Source organism: Rutidosis leptorrhynchoides, chromosome 1 (genome assembly GCF_046630445.1).
Source record: "Rutidosis leptorrhynchoides isolate AG116_Rl617_1_P2 chromosome 1, CSIRO_AGI_Rlap_v1, whole genome shotgun sequence".
NCBI classification, from domain to species: domain Eukaryota; kingdom Viridiplantae; phylum Streptophyta; class Magnoliopsida; order Asterales; family Asteraceae; genus Rutidosis; species Rutidosis leptorrhynchoides.
In genome coordinates, this window is record NC_092333.1 from 219,417,769 (window position 1) to 219,438,002 (window position 20,234).

Sequence of the window (20,234 nt, forward strand, 5' to 3'; positions counted from 1 at the left end):
CTTCTCGTACAATGTGAATTACATTTTTATAACATACGATCTCTGCTTTCACCTTCTTCAGCCAGTCCATGACAACTATTACATCAAAACTCCCTAACTCTACTGGTATCAAATCAATCTTAAATATTTCGCTACCCAGTTTAATTTCTCGATTCTGGCATATATTATCTGCTGAAATTAATTTACCGTTTGCTAATTCGAGTAAAAATTTACTATCCAATGGCGTCAATGGACAACTTAATTTAGCACAAAAATCTCTACTCATATAGCTTCTATCCGCACCCGAATCAAATAAAACGTAAGCAAATTTATTGTCAATAAGAAACGTACACGTAACAAGCTCCGGGTCTTCCTGTGCCTCTGCTGCATTAATATTGAAAACTCTTCCGCGGCCTTGTCCATTCGTGTTCTCCTGGTTCGGGCAATTTCTAATAATGTGGCCCGGTTTTCCACATTTATAACAAACTACATTGGCATAACTTGCTCCGACACTACTCGCTCCGCCATTACTCGTTTCGACACCATTTGTTCCTTTCGTTCTGTTAACCCTCTGGTCCGTAGACCTCACACTTCACCGCGCTATGACCATTTCTTTTACACTTGTTGCAAAATTTGGTGCAGAACCCCGAGTGATACTTTTCACACCTTTGGCATAGCTGCTTCTGATTGTTGTTGTTGTTATTGTTGCGGTTGTTATTGTTGTTGGGATGATTGTTGTAGTTGCTGTTGTTGTTGTTGTTGTTATTGTTGGGCTGTTTGTTATAGTTGCGATTGATGTTGCGATTGTTGGGATAATTGTTGCGATTATTATTGTAATTGCTGTTGTTGTTGTATTGGTGATTCTTATCACCGTTTTTCTCCCACTTTCTTTTGACTTGCTTCACATTGGCCTCTTCAGCCGTCTGTTCTTTAATTCTTTCCTCAATCTGGTTCACTAGTTTGTGAGCCATTCTACATGCCTGTTGTATGGAGGCGGGCTCATGTGAACTTATATTTTCTTGGATTCTTTCCGGTAATCCTTTCACAAACGCGTCGATCTTCTCTTCCTCATCTTCGAACGCTCCCGGACACAATAGGCACAATTCTGTGAATCGTCTTTCGTACGTGGTAATATCAAATCCTTGGGTTCGTAACCCTCTAAGTTCTGTCTTGAGCTTATTGACCTCGGTTCTGGGACGGTACTTCTTGTTCATCAAGTGCTTGAATGCTGACCACGGTAGTGCGTACACATCATCTTGTCCCACTTGCTCTAGATAGGTATTCCACCATGTTAACGCAGAACCTGTGAAGGTATGTGTAGCGTACTTCACTTTGTCCTCTTCAGTACACTTACTTATGGCAAACACCGATTCGACCTTCTCGGTCCACCGTTTCAATCCGATCGGTCCTTCGGTTCCATCAAATTCCAAAGGTTTGCATGCAGTGAATTCTTTATAGGTGCATCCTACACGATTTCATGTACTGCTAGATCCAAGGTTATTGTTGGTATGTAGCGCAGCCTGTACTGCGGCTATGTTTGAAGCTAGAAAAGTACGGAATTCCTCTTCATTCATATTCACGGTGTGTCAAGTAGTCGGTGCCATTTCCTTCAATATAGTCAAATGGAACAAGTTAATCATACAGAATATTAAGAGTAGTTAATAGTATTTTGTAGCATAATATGAACTCATTTATAAAAGTTTTTTCTTCATATTAGCGTTTTATAAGTTTAAATTCGGGTAGTACCTACCCGTTAAGTTCATACTTAGTAGCTAATATACAATTCAACTACTACAATTCTATATGAAAAACTGATTATAATAATATTTCGCGTTCAAACTTTTATACAATATTTTACAAACTTACAATACCGCTTATTTTACATAAAGCATGAAATATAGCACACAATAACTTTGATACAAGATAGTTGTGAAGATAATTCTAGCTAGTACACAAGTCGTTCAGCAAAGGCAATAAAGACACGTAATTCATACGTCCAGAAACAAGTCATGCATTCTGGTTTTACTAGGACTACTTCCCATCCTTGGTCTTGTGGAACATAACCGTTATGGCCGTTGATAAGACAGCGTGTTGTAACATCGTCAAAGGGACGAGGGTTACGTAATGACCAACAGTCTCGTAATAACCTAAAAACCTCATTTCTTACCCCAATTACCGACTCCGTCACTTGTGGGAACGTTTTGTTTAATAGTTGTAGCCTGATGTTCTTTTTCTCACTTTGGTGAGAAGCGAACATTACTAACCCGTAAGCATAGCATGCTTCTTTATGTTGCATGTTAGCCACTTTTTCTAAATCATGAAATCCTATATTCGGATACATTGAGTCAAAATAATTTCTTAACCCGTTGCGTAAAATAGCATTTGGGTTCCCCGCAATATATGCGTCAAAGTAAACACATCGTAACTTATGGGTTTCCCAATGTGATATCCCCCATCTTTCAAACAAAAGTCTCTTATAAACCAAGACATTCTTGGAACGTTCTTAGAATGTCTTACAAACTGATTTCGCCGTAAATAGTTGTGCCGAAGAATTCTGACCGACTCTAGACAAGATTTCATCAATCATGTCTCCGGGTAGGTCTCTTAAAATATTGGGTTGTCTATCCATTTTGTGTTTTTATACTGTAAAATAGACAAGAGTTAGATTCATAAAAAAAATACTTATTAATACAAGCAATTTTTACATATATCATAAAGCATAAGCACACTATATTACATATATTACACCACACGAATACAACTATCTTATTCCGACTCGCTCGTTTCTTCTTCTTCGGTTTTGGTTCGTTTTGCCAAGTTTCTAGGGATATATGATGTTCCCCTAATACGAGCTGTCGTTTTCCACAACGGTTTAGAAAAACCTGGTGGTTTAGAGGTTCCCGGGTCATTGTTACAACTTAAGGGCTTCGGGGGTTGACGATACATATAAAGTTCATCGGGGTTGGAATTAGATTTCTCTATTTTTATGCCCTTTCCCTTATTATTTTCTTTTGCCTTTTTAAATTCAGTTGGGGTAATTTCTATAACATCATCGGAATTCTCGTCAGAATCCGATTCATCGGAGAATTGGTAATCCTCCCAATATTTTGCTTCCTTGGCGGAAACACCATTGACCATAATTAACCTTAGTCGGTTGGTTGAGGATTTTCTTTTACTTAACCGTTTTATTATTTCCCCCACCGGTTCTATTTCCTCCTCCGGTTCCTCCTCTTCCAGTTATGATTCTTCTTCCGGTTCTGATTCTTCTTCCGGTTCTTCTTCGGGAACTTGTGAATCAGTCCAATATATATTTGACTCGTTGTTATTATTAGGTGAGTCAATGGGATTTGTGCTAGAGGTAGACATCTATCACACAATATCAAACATGTTAAGAGATTAATATATCACATAATATATACATGTAAATAATATATAGTTTCCAACAAAAATGTTAAGCAATCATTTTTAAAGAAAACACGGTCGAAGTCCAGACTCACTAATGCATCCTAACAAACTCGATAAGACACACTAATGCAAATTTTCTGGTTCTCTAAGACCAACGCTCGGATACCAACTGAAATGTCCCGTTCTTATTGATTAAAAACGTTCCATACTAATTGATTTCGTTGCGAGGTTTTGACCTCTATATGAGACATTTTTCAAAGACTGCATTCATTTTTAAAACAAACCATAACCTTTATTTCATAAATAAAGGTTTAAAAAGCTTTACGTAGATTATCAAATAATGATAATCTAAAATATCCTGTTTACACACGACCATTACATAATGGTTTACAATACAAATATGTTACATCGAAATCAGTTTCTTGAATGCAGTTTTTACACAATATCATACAAATATGGACTCCAAATCTTGTCCTTATTTTAGTATGCAACAGCGGAAGCTCTTAGTATTCACCTGAGAATAAACATGCTTTAAACGTCAACAAAAATGTTGGTGAGTTATAGGTTTAACCTATATATATCAAATCGTAACAATAGACCACAAGATTTCATATTTCAATACACATCCCATACATAGAGATAAAAATCATTCATATGGTGAACACCTGGTAACCGACATTAATAAGATGCATATATAAGAATATCCCCATCATTCCGGGACACCCTTCGGATATGATATAAATTTCGAAGTACTAAAGCATCTGGTACTTTGGATGGGGTTTGTTAGGCCCAATAGATCTATCTTTAGGATTCGCGTCAATTAGGGTGTCTGTTCCCTAATTCTTAGATTACCAGACTTAATAAAAAGGGGCATATTCGATTTCGATAATTCAACCATAGAATATAGTTTCACGTACTTGTGTCTATTTTGTAAATCATTTATAAAACCTGCATGTATTCTCATCCCAAAAATATTAGATTTTAAAAGTGGGACTATAACTCACTTTCACAGATTTTTACTTCGTCGGGAAGTAAGACTTGGTCACTGGTTGATTCACGAACCTATAACAATATATACATATATATCAAAGTATGTTTAAAATATATTTACAACACTTTTAATATATTTTGATGTTTTAAGTTTATTAAGTCAGCTGTCCTCGTTAGTAACTTACAACTAGTTGTCCACAGTTAGATGTACAGAAATAAATCGATAAATATTATCTTGAATCAATCCACGACCCAGTGTATACGTATCTCAGTATTGATCACAACTCAAACTATATATATTTTGGAATCAACCTCAACCCTGTATAGCTAACTCCAACATTCACATATAGAGTGTCTATGGTTGTTCCGAAATATATATAGATGTGTCGACATGATAGGTCGAAACATTGTATACGTGTCTATGGTATCTTAAGATTACATAATATACAATACAAGTTGATTAAGTTATAGTTGGAATAGATTTGTTACCAATTTTCACGTAGCTAAAATGAGAAAAATTATCCAATCTTGTTTTACCCATAACTTCTTCATTTTAAATCCGTTTTGAGTGAATCAAATTTCTATGATTTCATATTGAACTCTATTTTATGAATCTAAACAGAAAAAGTATAGGTTTATAGTCGTAAAAATAAGTTACAAGTCATTTTTGTAAAGGTAGTCATTTCAGTCGAAAGAACGACGTCTAGATGACCATTTTAGAAAACATACTTCCACTTTGAGTTTAACCATAATTTTTGGATATAGTTTCATGTTCATAATAAAAATCATTTTCCCAGAATAACAACTTTTAAATCAAAGTTTATCATAGTTTTTAATTAACTAACCCAAAACAGCCCGCGGTGTTACTACGACGGCGTAAATCCGATTTTACGGTGTTTTTCGTGTTTCCAGGTTTTAAATCATTAAGTTAGCATATCATATAGATATAGAAAATGTGTTTAGTTGATTTTAAAAGTCAAGTTAGAAGGATTAACTTTTATTTGCGAACAAGTTTAGAATTAACTAAACTATGTTCTAGTGATTACAAGTTTAAACCTTCGAATAAGATAGCTTTATATGTATGAATCGAATGATGTTATGAACATCATTACTACCTCAAGTTCCTTGGATAAACCTACTTCAAATGAGAAAAATAGATCTAGCTTCAAAGGATCCTTGGATGGCTTGAAAGTTCTTGAAGCAGAATCATGACACGAAAACAATTTCAAGTAAGATTTCCACTCGAAATAAGATTGTTATAGTTATAGAAATTAAATTAAAGTTTGAATATGATTATTACCTTGTATTAGAAAGATAACATACTGTAAGTAACAAAGGTTTCTTGATCTTGGATGATTACTTGGAATGGATTTAGAAAACTTGGAAGTAAACTTGCAATCTTGGAAGTATTCTTGATTTTATGAAACTAGAACTTTTGGAATTTATGAAGAACATTTAGAACTTGAAGATAGAACTTGAGAGAGATCAATTAGATGAAGAAAATTGAAGAATGAAAGTGTTTGTAGGTGTTTTTGGTCGTTGGTGTATGGATTACATATATAGGATATGTAATTTTGTTTTCATGTAAATAAGTCATGAATGATTACTCATATTTTTGTAATTTTATGAGATATTTCATGCTAGTTACCAAATGATAGTTCCCACATGTATTAGGTGACTCACATGGGCTGCTAAGAGCTGATCATTGGAGTGTATATACCAATAGTACATACATCTAAAAGCTGTGTATTGTACGAGTACGAATACGGGTGCATACGAGTAGAATTGTTGATGAAACTGAACGAGGATGTAATTGTAAGCATTTTTGTTAAGTTGAAGTATTTTGATAAGTGTCTTGAAGTCTTTCAAAAGTTTATGAATACATATTAAAACACTACATGTATATACATTTTAACTGAGTCGTTAAGTCATCGTTAGTCTTTACATGTAAATGTTGTTTTGAAACCTTTAGGTTAATGATCTTGTTGAATGTTGTTAACCCATTGTTTATTATAACAAATGAGATGTTAAATTATTATATTATCATGATATTATGATATATAATATAGCTTAGTATGATATATATACAGTTAAATGTCGTTACAACTATAATCGTTACATATATGTCTCGTTTCGAAATCATTAACTTAGTAGTCTTATTTTTACATCTGTATTTCATTATTAATACACTTAATAATATATTTACTTATCATTTAACATAATTAACCAAGTGTATCAATATCTTAATATGATTCATATGTACCTAGTAAGACGTTGTTATAACGATAATCGTTATATATATCGTTTTCGAGTTTCTTAAATTAATAGTCTCATTTTTATGTATATAACTCATTGTTAAAATACCTAATGAGTTACATACTTATAATAAAATCATGTTAACTATATATATAACCATATATATGTCTTCGTATAGTTTTTACAAGTTTTAACGTTCGTGAATCACCAGTCAACTTAGGTGGTCAATTGTCTATATGAAACCTATTTCAATTAATCAAGTCTTAACAAGTTTGATTAATTAACATGTTGGAAACACTTAATCATGTAAATAACAATTTCATTTAATATATATATAAACATGGAAAAGTTTGGGTCACTACACATTTGAAGGTCGTGGTTTTAACAGAATTATAAATAGAAATTTACAGCAGTAGCAGGAGTATTATTTGTTTTTCGTTTGCAAAAGATACATGAACTCGTGGAATTACAGCTACAGATGTAACTTATTCGAAGCCCAATTAGCCAGCTAAACTTGGAGCCCACCTAGTGAATTAATAAGCCCATAAGAAGTGTTGGGTTGTGGTTGGAGGTTTCGACCGTGACAGGAAAAAGAAAAAATATGTTAAATGGGTTCCAGCTGGAGAATGCCTAATCATTTTCAGCAATCAACCAGGAACCCGCCTCTTCTTGACCTATCATCTAGTTCCTAATCATCATCTTTCTTTATTAAAGTAAAAGGTTAAGTTTCCTGCCACAAACTCCACTTGGTTTCACATGTATATGCCATACTCTAGTAAAATATCAAGTGGGTTATCTAATTTTAATTGTCGGCATAAACAAGGGAAAATAAGGTGTGCAACATAAAATAAGAATACTTCATAGAATCAGAATTAACCGAGCTGTACAGCAGGAGCACAAGAAGGAGAAGGTAATTACTTGGGTTGAGCTACAAAATGGAATAGCAGGTGACGATCATGTGTTTATTGTGAAGGTGATGATGGCTGTATTCGATGAAGGGATAGAAACAGAAAAATTAAATGGGTTTTCGAACAACAAGACAAGGTGTACATCGATCTGTGATAGAAGGTGATGGTTTATGTGGTTTCATAGAAGAGGCTTCGTTGAAGGATGAAGATAGTTAAAAAAAAATTGAATTGAGGATGGATAAATTAAGATAATTCCTTATGTACCTGCCTACCAACGAGTAATTTATAAAATTGAATTCGATCGTACATGTTTTCTTTATCAGATGAAAACAAGAATGAAGAAGAAAAAGGGTGCGGTTTGATTATGATGGATAACAAATAAATTGAGCTAGTACACATGAAATAGTCGATTCTTGTTTGATATTGGAGATTGAAGTCGACGTGCAGACAGGAGTACATATATTATTAATCAGATGACATAAAGAAGATAATACAGATAGGTACCTCCAACTGATTTTGGAGGGTTTCATGTGTTTGCTTCTATTTTGTATGAATTTGATAAATTAATCACAATTGGATCGAGCAAGTAAACTGACCACATCCCTAATTAATCTCCTGTATTCATATATATATATATATATATATATATATATATATATATATATATATATATATATATATATATATATCTGTTTATTTATTATCCTATGTTTTATATATGTATATATATTTATATGTAACTGTATATATGTAATTGGTATATATATATCTGTATAATATATTGTATAACTGAATATATTTGTATTCTATATATTAAAGAAACATAATGTTATTAATAATGTAAACATTAATATTAATAATAACAATGAAACAAATAATAATAATAGAAGTAATAATTATATTATTGATATTATTATCATAATAATAATAATAATAAGAATAATGATAATAATAACTTTTAATGTTAATTTTAATAATCAAGTTAGTGATAATATTTTTACTAATCATAATAATAACTAGGATTATAATTTACTAATAATGATGATGCAAATAATGACAACAATAATATTAATAATGATATAACAATTTACATGTATCAAATTTTATAATAATGTTGATATAATAATAATAAAATTGATGATATGATAATATGATAATTTTATTAATAACAATTATGATAAACATAATAAGAATATAACATATTACATGTATCAAAACTGTTATTAATAATAATAATGATAATTATAATGTTAATAATGATTTTTAATGATAATGGTAATAATATTATCTAATGATTGTTCGTGAATCGTCGAGTATAGTCAAAGGGTAATTGATTACATGAATATAGATTTCAAAACTTTCAAGACTCAACATTACATATTTTGCTTATCGTGTCGAAACCATATAAAGATTAAAGTTTAAATTTGGTCAGAAATTCCCGGGTCATCACAGTACCTACCCGTTAAAGAAATTTCGTCCCGAAATTTGAGTGAGGTCGTCATGACTAACAATAAGAATGTTTTCATGATAAATAGGAGTTAATAAATAGATTTTTATCATCATTGAGTAATATAGATAAAACCGTTTGATTTTTGTGAGGAGTACAAGTGAAGCTATCACCAAAGAGTGAAATGAGTAGGTATAGATTCGTCATATCTTTTGACGTAGATAGGATTGATTTCCAAGTTCAAGAGATTTGGATAAAATCTTCGTAATAAGATTTGGTTCTTCGACGATTTAGGAAATCAGGATCTTCTTTGATTAAATGCAATAATCTGTTTCGATTGATCTGTCGGATATCTTCATATAAATCCACCCCCTTCTTTTCCTTCTTTTCCATACCTCACATCTTCTATTCTTCCTCCGCAATTCATACTTTAAAACATTTGTCAATATGCTCCATCCCGTTCTGATCCTCGATATACTCTTAACTTTCATATCTGTCATTCTCCTCTTTCATCTATCACCGGAAGATTCTATTTACTTTTACTATACTCTTGGGTTTATAGTGTTTCTAATTCTCCCGTGTCTTTATATTGCTATATGCATCAACATATACGGTTTATAATTTCTGGGTGGTTGTTGGGTTTTATATCTTCCCTTATACTTTGATGTCCATGCTTCTGTCTTCTATAATCATTGTCATCTACAGTTAATGTTCTCTCCTATTCGCTGTAGTTTATGCCTCCATTTACACTTCGAAACTTCATTCTTTCGTTTCCTCTTCTTGCCATTAAGCATCGCATGTAATGGTCCAGAATTCGTAAGTATGAATTTTGAAATGAACATAGTTAATGTTCTAAGAGAGAAATTGTAATAGCACGATTTTGATTTGGTAAATTACCAGAATATCCGAAAAGATAGAACTATCAAGAAGATATGTTCTTAATATGTTTGGAGATTGAGTAGAATGTAAGAGTCGTGTAAATGGCACATGATGATGGTACTGAGAATCATCACGTTCCATTAGAAACTCAGCATGAATTACTGTAATATAATCACGTTGATCAAGTGTCATTATATTATACTAACTCATGCATCAGTTCCCAACACTACTTCAAAAACATTCATATTTTAAATTCGAAGGTTCGCAGAATATAGAAACTAAAACATTCTCCTTTTATGATATAATACGGATAGCGCAGAGAGATAATTAATATTGAACGAGAATATTTATGAAGATATCTTCAGAAATATTGAGGATATTAATAAAGAAAGGTACGATGATATCTTAGGATTTCAGAATCAAATTGTGATGAAGAAATTCATTCACGATGATTTAGAGTGGTTAAGGAGTAAGGTATTCGCTAAAGATTTCATCATAAACAGAATCATCTGGATTCTTTATGTACAAGTTTAGTCCTTGTAATTTGTTCAGAGTCTCCTTCATGGTTTGCTCAATCCGGTTTCCAGTTCCAACTTTTCTGAGCTTTGCCAATATACTATTCTTTATCATCAAACTTTCGACTGTTAAGGTCGTTTACGGTTGTCTACAGTTTCTACTGCTTCATTCAGCTTTTCCAAAACTCAAAGAACCGATTCGTAGACTAGAGTGATTTTCAGAATTTCAGAATGGAAGATCATAATTCTAAAGGTTATATGTATACATATAACTATTGATGTAGAAACGTTGCGAGATTCGAGATACTGATTACGGATTCTTGGTAATTGGTATGGCAATTCTCGTTATAAGATGTGAATGCGTATATGGATAGGTTTTAACGAACAACTATAATGGTTCTTCGGAGAGACTTAAGCCAATGAGTAATGAAGTTGCTGGTAAGTTTACTGCTAATGTGGTGGAATATATACGATTCCCCGGTAACGATGATGAAAGGCAAACTTATATATCAAGGTTATAATAAGACTAATCGAAATGAATGTCGAAGTTGATTTGCTGGAGTTGTGATAAAATTGGCTAATTTTTGGAAAGGTATTGTAAAGTTATTTTCGGTAATAACACGCCAATGGTTCTAGCACAGTTTTGAATTCAAAGTATGGCTTGGAAAGATGTAAGAATCTAAAGGTGATGTCTTCTGTTAACTCTTGACCTGGATTTTTGATCGGTCAAAATCCGAATATGAAATTAAATTGGGATGAAAATGGTTATTCTTGGTGAACGAATACGTATATCTGTGGTTGTATGTAGGATAGTAAATGACTGTTGAATCAGATTCGAAGAATGTACAGTGTAACTTATTAATGTGGAATCTAAATATTCCTCGGGTATTACCTACCCGTTAAAATATTTTCATCATTAACAGTTTGTACGAAAGAGTTTTTAATCACAATCTTTATGAAAATATATATACATATATTTTCTTCAGATGTAATTATGGATTTAATGAGTCAATATAATATTAGACTCATTTGCTTTTCGGTTTGAGCTAGAATAAGTAATCTCTAAAACTATTAGGATCCACATATTGTTCGCAGAATATTGATGAAGTTATGGATCAATACTTCATCGTTAATTATTAGGATCCACATATTCTTCGCAGAATATTAATGAAGTTATGGATCAATACTTCATCGTTCATTGCTGTTGGTACTCCTTAGTATCTATGGTGCGTATGATATTGATGTTCGTGGAACAGATTGTGATGTTGAGGTGTGGGATGCGGATGTTGTTGTTGGTGATGGTGGTACTGTTGATGTTGCTGAAGCTGGTACATTTTGCACCATATTTTTCCAGGCTACAACTCGGGTGCGAAGCTTGTTGACTTATTATTCCGGGATGATTGTCGGTCGAAACGAGCGGATGTATAAGGTTTTAAATTTGAGACAGTATATAATTATGGCGAGATATTCTGGTAATGAGGGTGAAAATGGTGTTTCGGATTGGTTCGCCGGTGAGTGCTTCAGGTTCATTGCCAAGAGGGCAATTTAGTTGATGAAAAGGATCGCCTTCTTCTCGTCTCCATTGATTTAGCCGACTACGAACTCATCAGATGAATTGGGGATGGCTGATTGATTGATTTATTCTGGTGACGCTGTTTTCAGAGCTGGAGTGGGACTCCATATCGGAATCCGAGAGACTTGATGATGTGCGCAGAGGCGTATATGAAATAGCTTATATTTTACTAGGAAAAACTATTAAATACGATACAATTTTACACAAGATATTTATTTATTTATAGAATGGATATACTTAAACCTTGCTACAACACTTATAGGAAGTGTACCTAATCGTACAGTAGTGTAGTTTTTAGTAAGTCCGGTTCGTTCCACAGGGAAAATCTTTAAACAAAGCTTAACGCTATATTAGTTTAATTTATAAAAATACAAATATATATATAAGTAATATTATTATTATAAAAGGGGGGGTTTTTACCGTTTAATGACCGGTTTGTCAATTTTAAAACTTTAGTCGCAGTTAAAACCGAATGTAAAATATTAAAAATAAATACAAGACTTAATTTAAAGCGTAAAGTAAATAACAATAATGAAATTGCGATAAATGAAAGTGCGATAAAATAAAAGTGCGATAATTAAAAAGTACGATAATTAAAAGTGCAATTAAATTCAATAACAATAAATAAAAAGTACGATAATTAGAAGTGCAATTAAATATAAAATAAAGGAAATTAAATATGAAATAAAAGAATTATGCTTATTTAAACTTTCGTAATCATGATGTTTGACGTGTTGATTTTAGTTTTATGCCCATGGGTTAATTGTCCTTTGTCCTGGATTATTTAATATGTCCCTCTGGTTTTTGTCCATAATAGTCCATCAGTCATAAATATAAAGTGCGAGTGTCCTCGTCAAATTATCCTTATACCCGAAGTCAAATATTCCAACTAATTGGGGACTTAAACTGTAACAAGATTTTAATACTTTGTTTAATAATTACACCAGGTTATCGACTGCGTGTAACCCAAGGTTTTAATACTTTGTTATCAATTATGCCAAGTGTCCTTGTACATAATTTCACCCCTGTTTTAATAATTCCATAGACTATTAATCCATTCCCGTGTCCGGTTAAATGAACGATTATTCGTACATATAAATACCCCTCCCATCGTGTCCGATCGAGTGTATATGGTTATTTATAGGGACGTCCAATTGTAATCTTTATATTAAAATTAACAAACTATCATTTAGTTAAACAAATATAAAGCCCATTAATAGCCCATAGTCTAATTTCCACAAGTGTCGTTCTTTTGTCCAAACCCCAATTATGGTACAAAGCCCAATTACCCAATTTTAATAATTAGCCCAACATCATGATTACTTTGGCATTAAATAAGCATAATAATAACTTAGCTACGATACATTAAATTAAAAAGGTTGAACATAACTTACAATGATTAAAAATAACGTAGCGTTACACGGACAGAATTTCGACTTACACCCTTACAACATTCGCTAACATACCCTTATTATTAGAATTAAAATTAAAATTAAAATTAAAATTAAAATTATAATATATATATATATTACGTATGAATGAGGAGAAGAAAAAGATATTTAAAACGTTCAGAATGCGCGAGCTTTTATAGGCATTTTCAGAATTTGGGGCTCCGCGAGTCGCGGTATTTTTACCCTTCAAACTCCACAAGTCACGGAGTTTGCTTTTACAGCTCATCCCTTTTTGGATCTTCTTTGCCGACGGTTTTAATATATAAATATAATATATATATAATTTATATAATTAATTATATATTATATTATATTTATATACATAGTTAACTTGTAATTTTTAGTCCGTTGCGTCGAGCGTTGAGAGTTGACTCTGGTCCCGGTTCTGGATTTTCGAACGTCCTTGCGTACAATTTAATATCTTGTACTTTGCGTTTTGAATCTTGTACTCTTGTAATTCTGAGACGTTTCTTATCAATAATTGGAACCTCTTTGATTGTATTTTGTACTTTTGAGCTTTTTGGTCGTTTGTGTCTTCAATTCGTCGAATCTATTTTTTGTCTTCACCTTTTATTATTTAACCGAATATCACTTGTAAATAGGACAATTGCAACTAAAAGCTTGTCTTTCTTGAGGAATAATGCTATGAAATATATGTTCGTTTTTAGCATTATCAAATATTCCCACACTTGAGCGTTGCTTGTCCTCAAGCAATATAGTCTTGAAATACTAGAATCACTTCTTTATTCTTCACACTTTGTACATCAGTGATTTCTATACGGCAGTATAAACAATGGTAGTAACGATGTGATTTAAAGTCCCACATGACTATAAAATTTAGATCCATTAAGGAAATTGGATCTTTATGAAAACATTTGATCTTTTGAAAATTAAATCTAGCTTTTACCCTAGATAAGTTTTCCGGAATAACCCTTCACCGGTGTTTGCAAATTCTTTTTGTGGGTTTGGTGGGTTTCATATTTGAAATTTTTAGCTCAAAACTTGCGGTTTTGTGTCACCCACTTGCTAACCTTGTATTAGGAAAGCAACACGTCCAGTATACTTGCTCCGTATATTACCTTTCGGTAAACTACCGTCCGGTTATAAAGGAAAGCGTTGAACAAGCAGCTGTTAAGGCAATGTCCCCTGACATACTTTTAATTATGGTCTATAACGTGTCGGACGCAATTACTATCCTTTGTAGGAGCAATAGTAAAGCTCACCCTTATAATTTTCCAGTCTGGCACAAGGTCCTGTCTTTGACCATGCTATGCAACCACCGTTCTTACGGTTGACACCCGATTTGGTTCAGGTGACCTAATGAATTCCAGGTGAATTCCTAGGATTTTACGTTCAATGGTAATGAACGCATTGATAATAGGTTTTCAGAAAACAAATCGGTTTGAAATTTTGATCAAAATATTTTCTCGTTCAAGCTCGAGTTTATATATCATTAAATTCCATGAGTTTGTAATTCTCAATTGATGTCAAAGCTAAGGTATACGAAATAGTTTATATTTTACTAGGAAAAACTATTAAATACGATACAATTTTACACAAGATATTTATTTATTTATAGAATGGATATACTTAAACCTTGCTACAACACTTATAGGCAGTGTACCTAATCGTACAGTAGTGTAGTTTTTAGTAAGTCCGGTTCGTTCCACAGGGAATCTTTTTTAAACAAAGCTCAACGCTATATTAGTTTACTTTTATAAAAATACAAATATATATATATAAGTAATATTATTATTATAAAGGGGGGTTTTTACCGTTTAATGACCGGTTTATCGATTTTAAAACTTTAGTCGCAGTTAAAACCAAATGTAAAATATTAAATAAATAAAAGACTTGAATTAAAGCATGAAGTAAATAACGATAAATGAAATTGCGAATAATAAAAGTGCGATAAAATAAACTTGCGATAATTAAAAAGTACGATAATTAAAAGTGCGATTAAATACAATAACAATAAAAATGCGATAATTAGAAGTGCAATTAAATATAAAATAAAGGAAATTAAATATGAAATAAAAGAATTATGCTTATTTAAACTTCCGTAATCATGATGTTTGACGTGTTGATTTTAGTTTTATGCCCATGGGTTAATTGTCCTTTGTCCTGGATTATTTAATATGTCCGTCTGGTTTTTGTCCATAACAGTCCATCAGTCATAAATATAAAGTGCGAGTGTCCTCGTCAAATTATCCTTATACCCGAAGTTAAATATTCCAACTAATTGGGGATTCGAATTGTAACAAGGTTTTAATACTTTGTTTAATGAATACACCAGGTTATCAACTGCGTGTAAACCAAGGTTTTACTACTTTGTTAGCAATTACACCAATTACCCTTGAATGTAATTTCACCCCTGTTTTAATTATTCTAGTGGCTATTAATCCATTCCCGTGTCCGGTTAAATGAACGATTATTCGTACATATAAATACCCCGCCCATCGTGTCCGATCGAGTGTATATGGTAATTTATAGGGACGCCCAATTGTAAATCTTTATATTAACATTAACAAATTTTCATTTAGTTAAACAAATATAAAGCCCATTAATAGCCCATAGTCTAATTTCCACAAGTGTCGTTCTTTTGTCCAAACCCCAATTATGGTACAAAGCCCAATTACCCAATTTTAGTAATTAGCCCAACATCATGATTACTTCGTTTTAAATAAGCATAATAATAACTTAGCTACGAGACATTAATATAAAAAGGTTGAACATAACTTACAATGATTCAAAATAGCGTAGCGTTACACGGACAGAATTTCGACTTACACCCTTACAATATTCGCTAACATACCCTTATTATTAGAATTATAATTAAAATTAAAATTAAAATATAAATTATATATATATATATATATATATATATATATATATATATATATATATATATATATATATCGTATGAATGAGCAGAAAAAAAGATTGATGAAAATGATCAGAATTCGGTTTGCTTTATAGGGAGTTTTAAAACTGGGGCTCCGCGACTCGCGGCAATTTTGGCCTTCAAACTCCGCGAGTCGCGGAGAATGAAATTACAGCTCAGTCCCTTGGAGTCTTTCTCTGCCGACGGTTTTTATTTATAAATATAATATATATATAATTAATATAATTAATTATATATTATATTATATTTATATACATAGTTAACTTGTAATTTTTAGTCCGTTGCGTCGAGCGTTAAGAGTTGACTCTGGTCCCGGTTCTGGATTTTCGAACGTCCTTGCGTACAATTTAATATCTTGTACTTTGCGTTTTGAATCTTGTACTCTTGTAATTTCGAGACGTTTCTTATCAATAATTGGAACCTTTTTGATTGTCTTTTGTACTTTTGAGTTTTTTGGTCGTTTGCATCTTCAATTCGTCGAATCTGTCTTTTGTCTTCACCTTTTATTATTTAAACGAATATCACTTGTAAATAGAACAATTGCAACTAAAAGCTTGTCTTTCTTGAGGAATAATGCTATGAAATATATGTTCGTTTTTAGCATTATCAAATATTCCCACACTTGAGCGTTGCTTGTCCTCAAGCAATATCGTCTTGAAATACTAGAATCACTTCTTTATTTTTCACACTTTGTACATCAGTGATTTCTATACGGTGATATAAACAATGGTAGTAACGATATGGTTTACAGTCCCACATGACTATAAAAATTTAGATCCATTAAGGAAATTGGATCTTTATGAAAACATTTGATCTTTTGAAAATTAAATCTAGTTTTTACCCTAGATAAGTTTTCCGGAATAACCCTTTACCGGTGTTTGCAAAATATTTTTGTGGGTTTGGTGGGTTTCAGATTTGAAAATTTTAGCTCAAAACTTGCGGTTTTGTGTCACCCACTTGCTAACCTTGTATTTGGAAAGCAACACGTCCAGTTTACTTGTCCCGTATATTACCTTTCGGTAAACTACCGTCCGGTTGTAAAGGAAAGCTTTGAACAAGCAACTGTTAAGGCAATGTCCCCTGACATGCTTTTAATTATGGTCTATAACGTGTCGGACGCAATTACTATCCTTTGTAGGAGCAATAGTAAAGCTCACCCTTATGATTTTTCGGTATGGCACAAGGTCCTGTCTTTGACCACTATGCAACCACCGTTCTTACGGTTGACACCCGATTTAGTTCAGGTGACCTAATGAATTCCAGGTGAATTCCTAGGATTTTACGTTCAATGGTAATGAACGCATTGAAAATAGGGTTTTCAGAAAACAAATCGGTTTGTAATTTTGATCAAAATATTTTCTCGTTCAAGCTCAAGTTTAGATATCATTGAATTCCATGAGTTTGAATTCTCAATCTTTAAGGTCAATCTCAAGGATTGAGTAATATCAGTCTTAAAAGCTGATTTTTAATTTTTAAGGAGATTATCCTTTCTGGGGATCTGATTCATTAGTCTTATCCAGCTAATTTGCATGGTGCCCCCCATTGTACGAGATAAATCCTTCTCATGGTTAGGATAAATCTGACCACTTGGCGACCCTGTTTAATGCTGAGGTCCGTGGATTTCCTGCTGATTTTAGTGATGACTTTTCTAGATTTTTCGTCAACCTACAGCTGGTCTGGACGACAACTTCATGACCTAAATCAAGAAGCGCGTTTCTTTTTCGGAAGACTTTACTTCCTTTTAATGATGGAATTGATTCATCGTGTAGATCCATCTTTTCTTTTCTTTCATCGGGTAAAACAGTTTAGTTTAGTCCAAAGCAAAAGTATTTTCAGTTATTTGTTACAGATATATGTGACTTATGTTCAAGATAACTTGGTAAATTTTCCCACACTTGGCTTTTATTTTCCTTTTTATCGTCCTCTATTCCATTTTAAATGAATTTTAATATTTTAGTTTGTTTCTCAATTTATGTCCTTTCCGAGGTAACAATAATTTCGGTGTTAAAACCTAGTTTTATCGTTCATAAATATGTATAAACATGATTTTGAGTTCATTTAATTGAAAATTTTGAAAAATTTTACTAGAATTGGGTAGTCAGTATATAAGACTAGGGCTGTTCTTTATTATCAGAGAGCACTAGATTCTAATATAACTACTGTTTTACTAGTATTTTTAATGGTAACCAAGTGTATAAAGTAAAAAATTTTAAAATCCGAAAGAATTTAACCCCTTCCCACACTTAAGATCTTGCAATGCCCTCATTTGCAAGAAATCAGTAACTATTTAAATTATTGAGGGCGATTTGTGTGAAAATGATTAAATTTTACCAAAGTTTCCAAATATATTGGCGTTTGTTTGCTGAATGATAAATGGTGCACATCATTTGTTCATTCCGTCTTGTTGTTATTTCACATATATTTTGCATCTTGTCGTCAAAATTAGTTGCTTTTGCTGAACTTAATGCCAGTCTTTGAAAATGCGTTGTTTTACCCTGTTGTGTACATAAGATAAACTGCAAACATATATACATATTTTTGAAGTTTGGTATATTACCCCACATTCAAAAATTATTAAAATCTAAGAATAAAAGTTAGATAATTATAAAAATGATTACAATATTAACAAAAGTATTAAACGTATCAATCATTACAAATTACAAAATAAAAAAAAATAAGTAAACTAAGGATGATATTGGTACCAATAGGGGTTCCAGGCATAACCATAGGTGCTATAGAATGCTTCGGCAGGGTTATACGTAGGATATGGTGGCTGCATCTCTATAGACCAGGGAGGGAAGATGGGTTTCGGTGTAGGAATATAGTTTCTACCTATATGTTGGCAATGAGCTATGATTTGGTTCTGATGAACTTGCCAATCTTCAAATGCTCTCTGTCTAGCATTTTCGTATTCCTGAGAAGCTATAAACCTTTGCATTTCTTGCATCTCATTCCCCCCTCCTACATTACCTTGCTGTTGGTTTCTCTCCACCTGTGGATGTCTACCATGGTATCGTACTGCGGTGTTATTTCGCCTCTTCAAAACTTTCGCACCATGGTATAAATTTAAACCTATAGTATCGCGGGGTTCTGGTTCTTCTACTAATAATCCCCCCCGACTTATATCCACACCGAGATATTCACCAATCAAAGTAATAAAAATACCACCTCCTATTATGCTATGTGGTCGCATCCCCCGAACCATAGCTGATAAATAATAACCCACACAATATGGTATACTTACAGCACTTTGTGGGTCTCGAATACACATATGGTAAAACAAATCCTGTTCATTTACTTTTTCCTTGTTCTTACCCCTTTGTGTAATCGAATTAGCTAAAAACCTATGTATCACTCTTAATTCGGCTCTATCTATATCCAAATAAGAGTAATTTCCCCCTTTGAAACGGTGATGGCTTGTCATTTGACTCCACACACCGTGTGTATCAAAATTTTCATCTATCTTTCTACCGTTTAGTATCAACCCTCTACAATCGGCAGATGCTAACTCCTCAGGCGTATATATACGTAAAGCCTGAGCCATGTCCAGTAAAGACATGTGGCGCATCGAACCGCCTAATAAAAATCTAATAAAAGAACGATCGGTTAAACTAGCTACCCGATCATTCAACTCTATACTACATAACAATTCTTCACACCATACTTTATATACAGGTCTACGCATGGTGAATAAACGTACCCAGTCATTAAAAGAAGAATTACCATACCTCTGTACAAGTAATTTCCTAATTGGCCCGGCCAATTCTACAGCTTCTAAGGGTCCCCATTCTATGACCCTCGGTACCTCAACAACCTTAGAATGAAGAGTATGCAAACCCCTTTGATATTTTGGATAATCTATCTAAAGTCTGTCAAATCTCAGGTTCGGGTGCAACTCTTCCAAGTGCATATCAGAAAAGGTCATG